Source organism: Balaenoptera ricei, chromosome 2 (assembly GCF_028023285.1).
Source record: "Balaenoptera ricei isolate mBalRic1 chromosome 2, mBalRic1.hap2, whole genome shotgun sequence".
In the NCBI taxonomy this organism is placed as follows: domain Eukaryota; kingdom Metazoa; phylum Chordata; class Mammalia; order Artiodactyla; family Balaenopteridae; genus Balaenoptera; species Balaenoptera ricei.
Genome location: NC_082640.1, coordinates 28,792,892 through 28,805,185, shown reverse-complemented (window position 1 = coordinate 28,805,185; position 12,294 = coordinate 28,792,892).

The window sequence follows — 12,294 nt, the reverse complement described above, 5'->3', positions numbered from 1 at the left end:
ATAATGAAAATTTTCTGTCACTCTTTATTCCCTCTTTCTTGGAACATTAATACACTGGCTGCACATTTACCACTGTTTAAAAGTATTAAAACTGGATAAATTTAACCTCTCCTTCTTTTTTTTTTTTTTTACTTTTTAAATTTTCCTACTGACTGGTTGAGAATTCATTATTCACTTATTCATTCATTCATTTGTCCATCAGTCTGTCAGTAAGTACTTATTGGTCACCTTTTCCACATCAGCCACTGTGCTAAGGGAGCAGACTCAGCATCCACACCTGTAAAGGGAGGAGAGCATAATATGTAGATGGATGACAGTGTGTTTTCTGGGCATGGGTCCAGTATAGTAAACTTTTCTCAAATCTACTTGTGCAGGAATTTTCGAGTGAGATATGGCCCCTTTGACTTACTGGTTCTAAACTTTGGGCATACATTTAGGGGATGCTTCTCCATTTTTGGTTAATCCAGAGAAACCTGAGTGCTGATGCTGAAGGATGGGTATGAAGGGTTGTGCTTAGTCCAGAAGGAGCAGAGACTCTGAGCAGTCTGCTTTGCTCTAAGCTCTAAATGAAATTGGGAAACTTTAGATGTCAGGAGATCAATTGGGCCAAACAAGACTCTAACTGCAGGTATGTCCAGAGCACCCAGGATCACCCAGGGTCACAGATCTGCTCAGGTGACTGTCAGTTACAAAAACTGAGGCAGGTGGAGCGCGGGGACCAGGTTTCAAAGTTACAAAAGTAAATGGGAACTTTCTAAATAACTGTCAGTACTTATCACTGGTATGAAAGGGATAGAAATCAAATAATACTGCAAAGTATATTCTAGAACATCAAATGTGTGTGCAAACATTTACTTTTTAAAATCTAATAGAATTAATTTACAAAATGAGGATGGCAGAAGGATTTGGAAGGTGTAGAAAACAAAACTCAAGGTTGTGTTACCTTTCTAAGAGTAAATAAAAAATGAGGTAAAGCTTCGAATTTATATACATTTCAGACTACAGAATGTTTTCACACATTTCCCTGCTAGCCATTACCCTGACTTGCCTCTTTAAGGATTTCCACACGTTTCAATTAAGCAGCTTTTTAAAACTAGTAATGTGTTAATGCATTTTTAACTTTTTAATTTTTAAAATATTTTTTAGAGTAGTTTTAGGTTTACAACAAAATTGAGGGGAAAGTAACATTGATTTCCCATGTACTCCCTTACCCCACACATGCACGCCTCCCCCACTATCAACATCCCCTTGAAATGGGACTTTTGTTACAAATGACAAACCTGCATGGACACATCATCATCACCCAGAGTCCATAGTTGACATTAGGGTTCACTCTTGGTCTTGTACATTCTGTGGGTTTGGAAAAATATATAATGACACGTGTTCACCACTGTAGTGTTATATGGAGTAGTTTCACTGCCCTAAAATCCTCCATGTTCCACCTCTTCATCCCTTACCCCCTCCCAACTCTTGGCAACCACTGATCTTTTTACGGTTTCCGTAGTTTTGCCTTTTTCAGAATGTCATAGAGTTAGAATTATATAGTATGTAGCCCTTTCAGTTTGGCTTCTTTTACTTATAAAATTCATTTAGGGTTTCTCCATGTCTTTTCTTGGTTTGACAGCTCATTTCTTATTAGTGCTGAATAATATTTCATTGTCTGTTTGTACCACAGTTTATTTATTCATCAACTACTGAAGGACGTCTTGGTTGCTTCCAGGTTTTGGCAATTATGATAAAGCTTCTATAAACATCCATGTGCAGGTTTTTGTGTGGACATAAGTTTTCAGCTCCTTTCGGTAATTACCAAGGAGCACGATTGCTGTATCATATAATAAGAACATGTTTCGTTTTGTAAGAAACCACCACGTTGTCTTCCAGAGTGGCTGCACCATTTTGCATTCCCACCAGCAATGACTGAGTGTTCCTGTTGCTGCACATCCTTACCAGCATTTGGTGTTGTCAGTGTTCTGGATTTTGGCCACGCTAATAGGTGTGTAGTGGTATCTCATTGTTTTAATTTGCATTTCTCTAATGACATATGATGTGGAGCACCTTTTCATAAGCTTATTTGCCATATGACTGTCTTTTTTGGTGAGGTTTCTGTTAAGGGCTTTGGCGCACATTGGCTTATTTTTAAACTGTGGTTTTGACAATTATGCTTACAGTTAAGCTTCGTATAAGAATTCTGATCAATAAAGGACTTAATGAAAGCCATTGGAGGAGGCACTGGGGGCTCCCACCCATGTCCCTGGGCCTCAGAGTTGTGGTTACAGTGCATGGTGGCCTGATCTCCAAGGGCACAGGACCCGTTCTCCCCACTGGAAAAGCACCCAGAAGCCCCAGAGTATGAATGACCGAAGGGAGTTGGTTCATGGCTCTCCCAACTCCCTTGCACCCCTCTCTGAGTGGATAACTCTGAACCAAGTCATCTAGACTGACTTTTGTTGTTCTCCAGGTGAATTGAGCCTCACTTACCCCTAGAGTGACTCCTTGAGGATGTCCCTCATATTGGCTGCCTCCACTTCCTTATGTCACTTCCCTGGCCTTTTGCCAGGGCTGCTTCCCAAATCAATGCATGCCCTCAAATCTTTGTCTGAGGGTTCACTTCCATGGGAACCTGAACTAAGACAACCTTCATACCAAAATAATAAAAGCATAGTTCTATTTACTAATTGTTGTATATCAACATAAGCAGGTAGATTTCTGTGAGTGTTTAGTTTGCTCTATGATTCTCTCATAAATCAATATCATAGGAACCTTAATCATGTTTGCTGTTCTCTCCAAATTCCCTTCATTGTGGCTTCGTCTTTCTGGGACAGACTTCTATTAGCAGATGCATTACTGACTGGATAGGAATTTTGCTCTCATATCCCGAGGCATATGATCAGAGAAACAGGGAAATCCACCTGGCAAGAGAGTAGAGTTCCATCAGAATAGCCATAATATTGGCCATGGTTAGACAAGAAAAGGAGGATGGGGAAGACACATGGAAAGAACAAACTAGATCTCAGGATTTAAAAGGGTGGATGGATTCTCTGTGTCAATAAAAGAAAATAATTCTCACAGAAAGTGTCTTCCTTAATAAGTTTTTCTGTTGACACAACTAAAGCACATGAAATTCTGCATAGTGACCTTATCCTAGGCAGGTTGAATGAAGAGTTTAGAGGCAAATGAGATTGATAATGAGGCACAATGTAGAGGGTGAATATTTTTGTTCAGTCTTCTCTATTTTCTAGAGAGATACATAATTAAGTGGAATGAATTATAAAGAAGTGAAGTTTCATTTTTCGAACAGTTGGAAATCCTACTGGAAATGAGAATAGGAAGCAGTATCTTCAGATTGATTGATTTTCCAACAGTAGGGAAATCTAGTCCATTCCAGAGTTACTTCAATGTATATTAACCCCTTTCACTCATTTTCTTCACTTGGAAGGTATATTAGTTTCCTAGGACTGCTGTAACAAAGTATCACAGAAAGGGCAGCTTAAAACTGGAAATTTATTCTCATGGTTCTGTAGAATGAAAGCCTGAACTCAAGGTGTCATCAGGGCCGTGTTCCCTCTGAAACCTGTAGAGTAATCTCTCCTTCCCTCTCCCTCTCCTGAGCTTCTGGTGGTTTTCTGTGGATCTTTGAGGCTCCTTTCCTTATAGCTCTGCAGTCATTGTCACATGGCGCTCTCCCCGAATGTCTGCCTTCCTTTGATGTCTTCTTTTAAGGACGTCAGCCATATTGAATTAGGGGCCCACCCTTCTCCAGTATGACCTCCTTTTAAGTTCCTAATTACATCTATAATGATCTTATTTCCAAATAAGGTCACATTCTCAGTTACTGGGGGCTAGAACTCCATCATGTCATTTTTGGAGGGACATAATTCAACCCATGACACATGGTAAAATAGAAGAAATGGAATAGCTTCTCTGCAAGAAAAGTTCTGTTAAAAAGACTGCTAGGTGAAAAATAGGTTTTGAGTAGTGTTTTCTTATTAATTGAGCAGCAAACCTGTTTTATTCCATACAGTATTTGGGCAAATCATTCAGAAGGTATTTATCCATTCACATTCCAAATAAAGCATATTTTAAGAGTTATACTTAAATGGTACTGTATTTAAAATTCTGTAAAGCAATTTTTACTACACAGTTTTATACTAATAGATGTAAATTGTAGTTTATAAAGTAATTTAGAATATTGGGCTGATTTACACTATCCATAGACAGTGTTGTTTGGTTATTTATTATTAGGTTATTTTTTCATAAATTGTCTTTTCCCCAAAGTCAAGTTGAAAATATATTTAATTACTTCGTATTATTTGCTTTTCTTTCTTTCCTTTGTTCCTTCATTCATTCCTTTCTTCCTTCTTTCTTTTCTTTAATTAAGGTACTGTTTACTGAAGATATTGTTATAGTAGTTTTCATTGGTATTTTTTGAGCAATGGCTTAGAAATTTTATATTGGAATATTTTACATTGGGGAATAGAAATTATTTTTTTTTCAGTAGAAAGCTCTTTAGTTTCTTAGGACAAATTTGAAGAGGTAGAATAAGAGCTCACAGGTTTTGAAATTGGTATAAACAAGTTCCTTTTGGGACTTGTAAAAAAGAAAAGTTTCACTAAACTGTGTACTACATGTAAACAGAGCTTCAGGGTATTTGTAAATTGTTTTTAATGTTACAAAAGAGAAAATATGACATATTGTTGTGAGTTTTAAAAAGTGAAGACCCTTTAAATAGCCTGTGTCAAATGTTTAGCTCAGCACACTTAATTCTGATTTTTCAATTAATATTAAAGATAAATATTGTTACCATTAGAGAAGCTTTGCTTTCTAATGTTTGGCAGTCCAAACAATGTATTATTTTTGCTTTCCTTGTGATTAAATTTTAGGTAAATGCTAGTCCTTAAGTATCCAAATTCCCCACATAATTGAATTGAACTATTTGTTTTTTTAGTATGAAGAAGATACAAGATTATTGCTCAAGTAGGCTGTCATGATTGTTCCCTGGCATTTGCAGATGACACAATTCATGGACATTTACAAAGTGCATTGGGTTGTTGCATATGACCAACTAAATGATATAGACACAGGAAGCAGAGTGTTGTTTCATTGTACACTCGTACCTTTGTTGACCTCTGTGGCTGCCCTCAGTTGTGATCTAGAAGGATGACCTCTTGTAGGGAATAGGATCATGACTTGCAGCCAAGTGGACTGAGCTGCAATGAAGTCCAACCCATTTAATGGATATTTGTGACTTCGGGCGAGTTACTCAACCTCCTGGCTCAGTTTTCTTATCGGACAATGAGGCTGAAACTATATGTATTAGTGAGGTTTTTGCAACAATTTAATAAGGATACACACTTATCACTTGAAAACACTACTGTAAAAGTGCTAGATATTATTATTTGCTATTAATGAGTCATATTAGCTTTTAGCAGATAGAAACATCCTGCTATTTGTAGATTTTTTATGTGTCTTACTTGATAAAGGATTAATAAATTCATCTGAACAAAAGATTTAGAATGTTAGCTATGTATTTTATAGTCAATGAATCCCTTAATTAATAATGGCTATTTCCCAAGTGTAGAAGGCAATAGTTTGGGTTCTCCAGGTCTTTAAACCGTCTGTGCATTTCATAGTTAGTGTTTCTTCGTATGAAGTCCATTAGAAATGACAGAGATGAGAACTGCTTGCTCTTTACATATATTTGTTAGATTGTTGAGTATAAAGCCAGAAGGTTCCAACTACCTTTGAGAAATGTACAATCTAAACAATCCTTAATTAAAAGTATTCGTGTTTGTCACATTGTTATAGTGAAAACAGCAGGCAAATTTATAAAGATGACAGTTTGACAAAATGTTACATTTCGGGGAATTTCTAAAATATTCTAGTAGGAATAGATTTGAAACAATAGAGTAACAAGCAAGAAATATGGATAGGGTTGAGTTTATGATACTTAATTTCTACTCATAAGGAAGGGAGTTCAGATGGAATTATGTAAAATTATTTATGCCATGATCTCTGGTCCTGGCTATGGCTACATTTTTCTACAGCGTTGAAAGTAGCAGAAGGCTCTAGATGTCAGGAAGAGGGCAAGATTTTAGAAAACCATGAGGAAGTCTCATGCCACTGGTATAATTCAATATGTCAGAGTTGGAGCAGAATTAGAGTTGTCCCACCCACCAACAAATATTCTCCATCAGAGCTTGGGAAGACAGATGAATATGAGGCATGTGCTTTATTAAATGAATCATGTTTCCTAGAATACATTGGCTGTTCAGAAATAAGTGGAGTGGGCAAGAGAAAAAAGAAGCAGGGTAGGAAGAAATGGAGATGTTCAGTTTGAAGAAGATACTGGAAATATTTCTACCCTCCTAGCTCACAAAGCAGCCCAGTTCTACATGGCCATACTGGGTTAGGGAGGTGAAGGAGGTTTGTAAGTGTTTCAAGAACAGACCACCCTATTTGTAGAATCTGAGTATGTGGTTGTTGATTCCCCAGCAGCTGATTTATCCAGCAATTTTTCTGAAGGTGGGATCAGCTAAATATACAACTTTACATTTGAGAGAAAAACAGAGGCAGAAAAAAGAATAACAGTCTCCCTCTTCATTTTTTTAACCATATTTTATATTGTCCCAACATAAGATAATTATAGGAGAATTGAAGTAAGTCATTTATAGAAATATTCATGAATTTCTTAACTGGTCGTTGGACCACAACGATGGTGATGCCCAGTTGAATAGTCCTTTAAAAACACTTAGTAACAACAAGTATCTCAAGGTTATGCCCTATCCTGTTTTTCTTCTCTGTGTCATTTGTAACAACTATGGTCTCTGACATTTAGTTAATTAAATGTGCCCACAGTATCTGACTTGGTTGCACAATTCCTTTGAGAATGTAATTTTTAAAGGTGGCAAGAAGAATGGTTAACCTTGATGAGTCGGTTAGCCACTGCAGTGAGCTATTCAAGAAGGAAAAGAATTAGAATGTATGTGCAATGTTTAAAAAGCCCGTACACACACCTTGGATATGGAATGCTTGTGATCTATATGATGCTTCAAAAACTGGATAGTAAAAAATATCAAATGATTGCATAATTATAAAATCTGTCCCATGCCAACCAGAGATCTCTAAACATATTAATTTATTTTATATTTATGAAGAATTTTTACATGATTTTTTGTTGTTATGGCTGCTTGAATAGTGTCCCTTAACTTCATGTCAAGTTTTTCAATTTTGGATTTGCAAATTTTTCAATATAATTATTTCCAATTGGCAGTTTTTATTATCATTTTATAGAAGTTAGGCAATGCCTACTATTTCATCATTATTTCCAACATTTGGATCAAACTAAAAAACATTTACCGAAGATGATAGATTGAAAGGATGTCAGATGGAGGTATGGCTGGAAGTTGATAGCATCTTGTGGCGCAGCAATGAGAAAATTGATTTAGTGATGTGAATCGAGAGAAAACCCTGATACTAGAATGAGAGATGTGTCAGGGATTTTTGAGTCAGAGGTTAGGTCTGGGTGAGCCAAACCCACTGTTTGTAGATTTCTCATATGCCAGCCCCGTTAATGTCTGTGATTTTGCTGATTAAGGTCTTTATGTCTGAAATCTCATTTTCTTTCTCTATTCTCAATCTTACAAGCTCTTTATCTTGACTCACCTCTCAGAGGATGGGATACCCCATAGACTTTGTCCATAGCCTTATTGCATCATTTAATTTATTGCATTTCAGTTATGCTTTCATGCCTTCCACCAGCCTTGACTCTTGAGTCCTGGAAGGAGGGGTAACTATAGCATGTCCTTCTAGCACTAGCCAAGGGGCTGGCTTAGAGTAAATGTGGAGCAAATGAGGTAATGGCTAATAATGATTTTTTTTTAACTGCAGGGTTAAAAAGATGGTCTGTTCATAGAAGGGAGTGGTCTAAAATAGGGTGAGATCCAGGCTGATGTATTTGTTGCAATTTGAAATATGTTCAGAAACCTTAGTCTCCCAGTAGGGGTAGTTCATAGGAGGGCCTTTAAGTAATTCTGACTTTTCTGTCCATCTGAATGCTCCATCTGATAGAGAGTCACTGGAGAATTTTGAGCAGAGGCGGGATGAATTTCTCTTCCATTTTACAGGATAACTGGCTGCTGTGTTGAGAACAGCCCTGATGGTGCTGGAGTAGAAGGGATTCCAAAATGGGGAGAGTACAACTTAATGAATCCAGTTGGAGGTGATGACGGCTTCCACCTGGGTGGCAGTAGGGTTTGTGAGAACCGGACAGATCATGGGAACAATTTAAATGTAGAGAAAATAGAATCGCCTGATGGATTGGGTATGGGTGGGAGTGAAAGAGAAAATTTGTGAATGCCACCAAATTTTTGGCTTGAAGAATTGGAAGAAGGGAGTTGCCAACAACTGAAAAGGGGGGAGGATATGTTCACGCTCAGACATGTGAAGTTTCTCAGATATCCATCTATAGCACATCAAAATGAGGAATCACATAAGCAGTCAGATATACAAGGCTGATCTGGGGAGAATTTTACTACTGGAATTGTAGATTTGGGCACCTGGCATAGAGTTGAGGAGTGCAGCTCCTGACTATCTGCAATCTTCAGGCCTGAACATGGGCAGTTCCAAAGGCCCTACCTGGCAGGGCTCACGGTGTAGGGAAGCTGCCTCCCCAAACAGACTGGTGCCCAGACAAGGCACTGCATCCCATAGAGGGAGGAGAGCTATAGTCAAGGACTCCGGCCCAGCCAGCCGTGCTCTTCCATGTCTGCATTCCTGGCCCAGCTTCTCTATTTGAGGACCTCCGTATGGGGCCTTAGGGGCCTTCCTCAGCTGCCTCTGCCAAGACACAGGAGGAGGGGAGTGGGACCCTCAAAGACACTTTCTCTACTCTCACTCACGACTCAGTGCTACCCCAGTGCTAGCTCTCCCCCTGCTTTCCACTCAGCTCCCAGCCCCACAAAACTGCAGGAGCCTTCTGTGCTGACACAGCTGACCCTCACCCTTTGCCGTCCTTTGGGGAAAATGGAATGGGGTGGGGGGGATGGAGGCTTCTCTACTTTAACCTCTTGCTGATACTGTCCAGTGAGTGAGTGAAGGCTTCCCTGTTACTAGTTTCCTTAATCTGCTCTTCTAGCAGCACCTGGCAGCTCAGCTCTGGAGCTCAGCTCAGTTCTGGATGAGATTGTGCTACGGCCATGAGACTGGATGAGATACCAAGTAGTGAACATCTGCAGGAGAAAGAAGGGGATGGAGGGATGAGCATGGGTGTGGCAACATTAAGAGGCGTGGGCACAAAGCAGGATACATTCTTAGAGAATGAGTGGATGTGGCCTTATATGGTATATTGGAAGATGAATGAAGAAATGCATTAAGGAGGATATAATAATGATCTCTATAAAATGCTGCTAAAATGACAGGTAAGATTATGGATGAAAATTTACCATTGGACATTGTAGTAGGGCATCATCAATGACCTGAAGATCTGTTTCACTGGAGTGATGCTTTTGGAAGGCAGATAGAAGTGGGCTTAAGAGAGGAGACAAATTATAAACAGCTGGTGTAGGCTGTTCTGAGCAGTTTTTGCAAGACAGAACAAAGAAATGGGGTCACGGCTGGTGAATGAAGTGAGTTCAAGACTTTTTTTTTAACAGTGGAGAGATAATATCATATTTTATACTGGTGTGAATGAGTAGTAGAAAGGGGAAAGTGAGGCTGTAGGAGAAAATAGAGCACCGCTGGGGCAGTGTTCCTGGGTAGGCAAGACCAGCCGAGACTCTGACATATGAAGGGGAAGTGACTTGGGTGGAAAGACAGTGTTCATCTATGGTATAGACAGGAGGAGAGAGTATGTGGTGACTGGTAGAACAAGTGTTGGGAGTCTATGAAATTTTGTTCTGATTGACTCAATATGCTCAGTCAAGTAAGAAGCAAGGTCAACAGCTAATGGTGGTGAAAGAATAACTCAATGTTTAAGAAGTTGGGCTTTTTGAGAATTTAAAATTTTCTTGCTGTAAGCACTACCCTACTACTTTGCTAAATACCCTAATATCAACACACGTGCCTACCCGTAGTCCTCTGCATCAGGGAGGTGTCCCCCCCTCACGCATATTCTCAGTCTAGACTGAAGAGGAAGCGCTTCCCGTGAGGAGTGGGAGTTTTGCAGTAAATAAATAACACTAGATAATCTTATGAAGATAGTATTTTGGGCCTGTTAAAGAATTCCTTAGAGGGAGAAACTTCAGCCTTTCGAGTGTTGGTCAGGATTTCCAGCTTTATCAAAGAGGCAGATTTGTTGTGAGTTTTGTTTGCTCCATCTTGACCTTCTACATGAAGCTAGAGGCTCAGGCTGTCACTTGGTAGTGCATTTTTGTTGGTATTTAGAAGTTGTGGAATGCTTTTTGGCAGAGACTAAGGACTAATATAAAGTTGAATTTGCATTATATATTCACTGCTAATTTGGCACCAACATCCTCAGCACTGGTGTTGCTTAACACAGAATTCTATTTACAGAAATTCTGTAAAGTGGCCTCAGGTAATGTGTTGCTTGAGCAATAGGATACAAAGAACAAAAAGAAAAAAAAAATAGAAAACACATTCCTGAAGTAAAATTCTGTAAAAATATTTGAGAAAAGGAATTTTAAGAACAAGACCTGAACCCATATGTTATCTCAATCATCCCAGTGGCCATCTTTGAAAATTACAGGCTTCAAATGATTTTTATGTTCTATGGACTGAATATAAATGATGCAGTAAAATATTTCTTTAAATCTGTTATCTCTCCAAGGGCAAAACTTACCCTGAAATTATTTTCTAGCATTCAGAGCAATTAGCAGAGCATTGGCTATCAAATAGATACTTAATAGATATTTATTGAATCTTATCACTTACTATCCTGAAAGAAACATCACCTGACAATCATAATTTTGGACAATGAAGTTTGTACTCTGGTGAGCTATTAAAAACAAGTTGTAGACTAGTAATGATGACTACTGGGGGGATGGGGAGCTGAGTTGCTGGCATTTGAGAGCTGCTGAAGGAAAAGTGCTAAAACCAAAGAAATAATCCTTCAAGAGGTGTTGGAGTAACTTCAGCCTGAAGGAGTGAGACAAGCAATGCCAGCACTAGGTATGATGATGATGGGAGATAACCTACACTTGATAGTCCTAGCTCTAGCCACATAGATTGGAAATGTTAACCAACGTCTTTGAATTAGAATCTAACTGAAGAATAAGAAGAAGAGGACATTTATTGTTTGATACAGAGTGTTGAGGGGTGAAAATTAAAATGAAGGTAATAAAACTGCTATATTGGTTTTAAAACTTAATTAGAAGAGATTTCCATTTCTAGCAATAGGGTAGAGTAAGTATTCTGAAAATAATACCTGCTGCAATCACTCACTTCTGTATATATCACAACAAAATAAATGTCAGCTAAAATCAGAGAAGTAAGTAAAATCAGAAGCGGGTACTGCCTTAAGGATAAATGTTCATAACAGATAGGCATTTGATGGTATCTAATATGAGGAAGAATCAAATTCAAGCCTTGGACTCAACTTAGACTTGGGGAGGAGGAGGGGATGAGTCTGAGACTGTCCCTTCATGCTGAGACACTTGAAATACTCCATGTCTGGAGTGAGAGGGTAAGCTGGAAAAATCACCCTGCCAACAAGAGGCACCTGTGAAGAAATATGTAGTCACTTTTGGATCTGGGTCAAAATTAATAATAATAATAATAAATAATGCTGTGTTCTCTCAAAGTCTGTTTCCTGTTATTTTAGAGCCTATATTTGTTTTTGAAAACCAGCCATTCTGCATGAAAATACTGAGAGCCTTTCTTCCTATTACATTAAGTGTGAAATTAAAACACATCACGTGAGAACCCAAACCCCTAACCATTGTCCTAAAGTATCACTAAAATCAGCAAATCATCATAAATTCAGTAAATACATAAACAGAAATTACGTTAGGAGGTAAAATGCCTAAAACATTTCCCCCAATCATTTAAAGAATGTTTGTTAACAAACAGTTGCTTGTTGGGTAGGAACGTAACATGGTCTCAGCTTCAGAAAAGTTCAAGCAGCACATTCCTGTGTGAGTATTCAATAGGTTTTTAAAATGTCTACACGTGGTTGTGACATTCAACCAATTTTATTTTTAATATAACTCAAGATATTTCTCACATTTCATCATGTTAATAATGTACTGAGTTTAGGAAATGCAAACATAATTTTTTTTCTATAAAATCAGCCAAAAAGATGTACTAAGAGGAAAAATATAAAGTTTTGAAACTAACAAA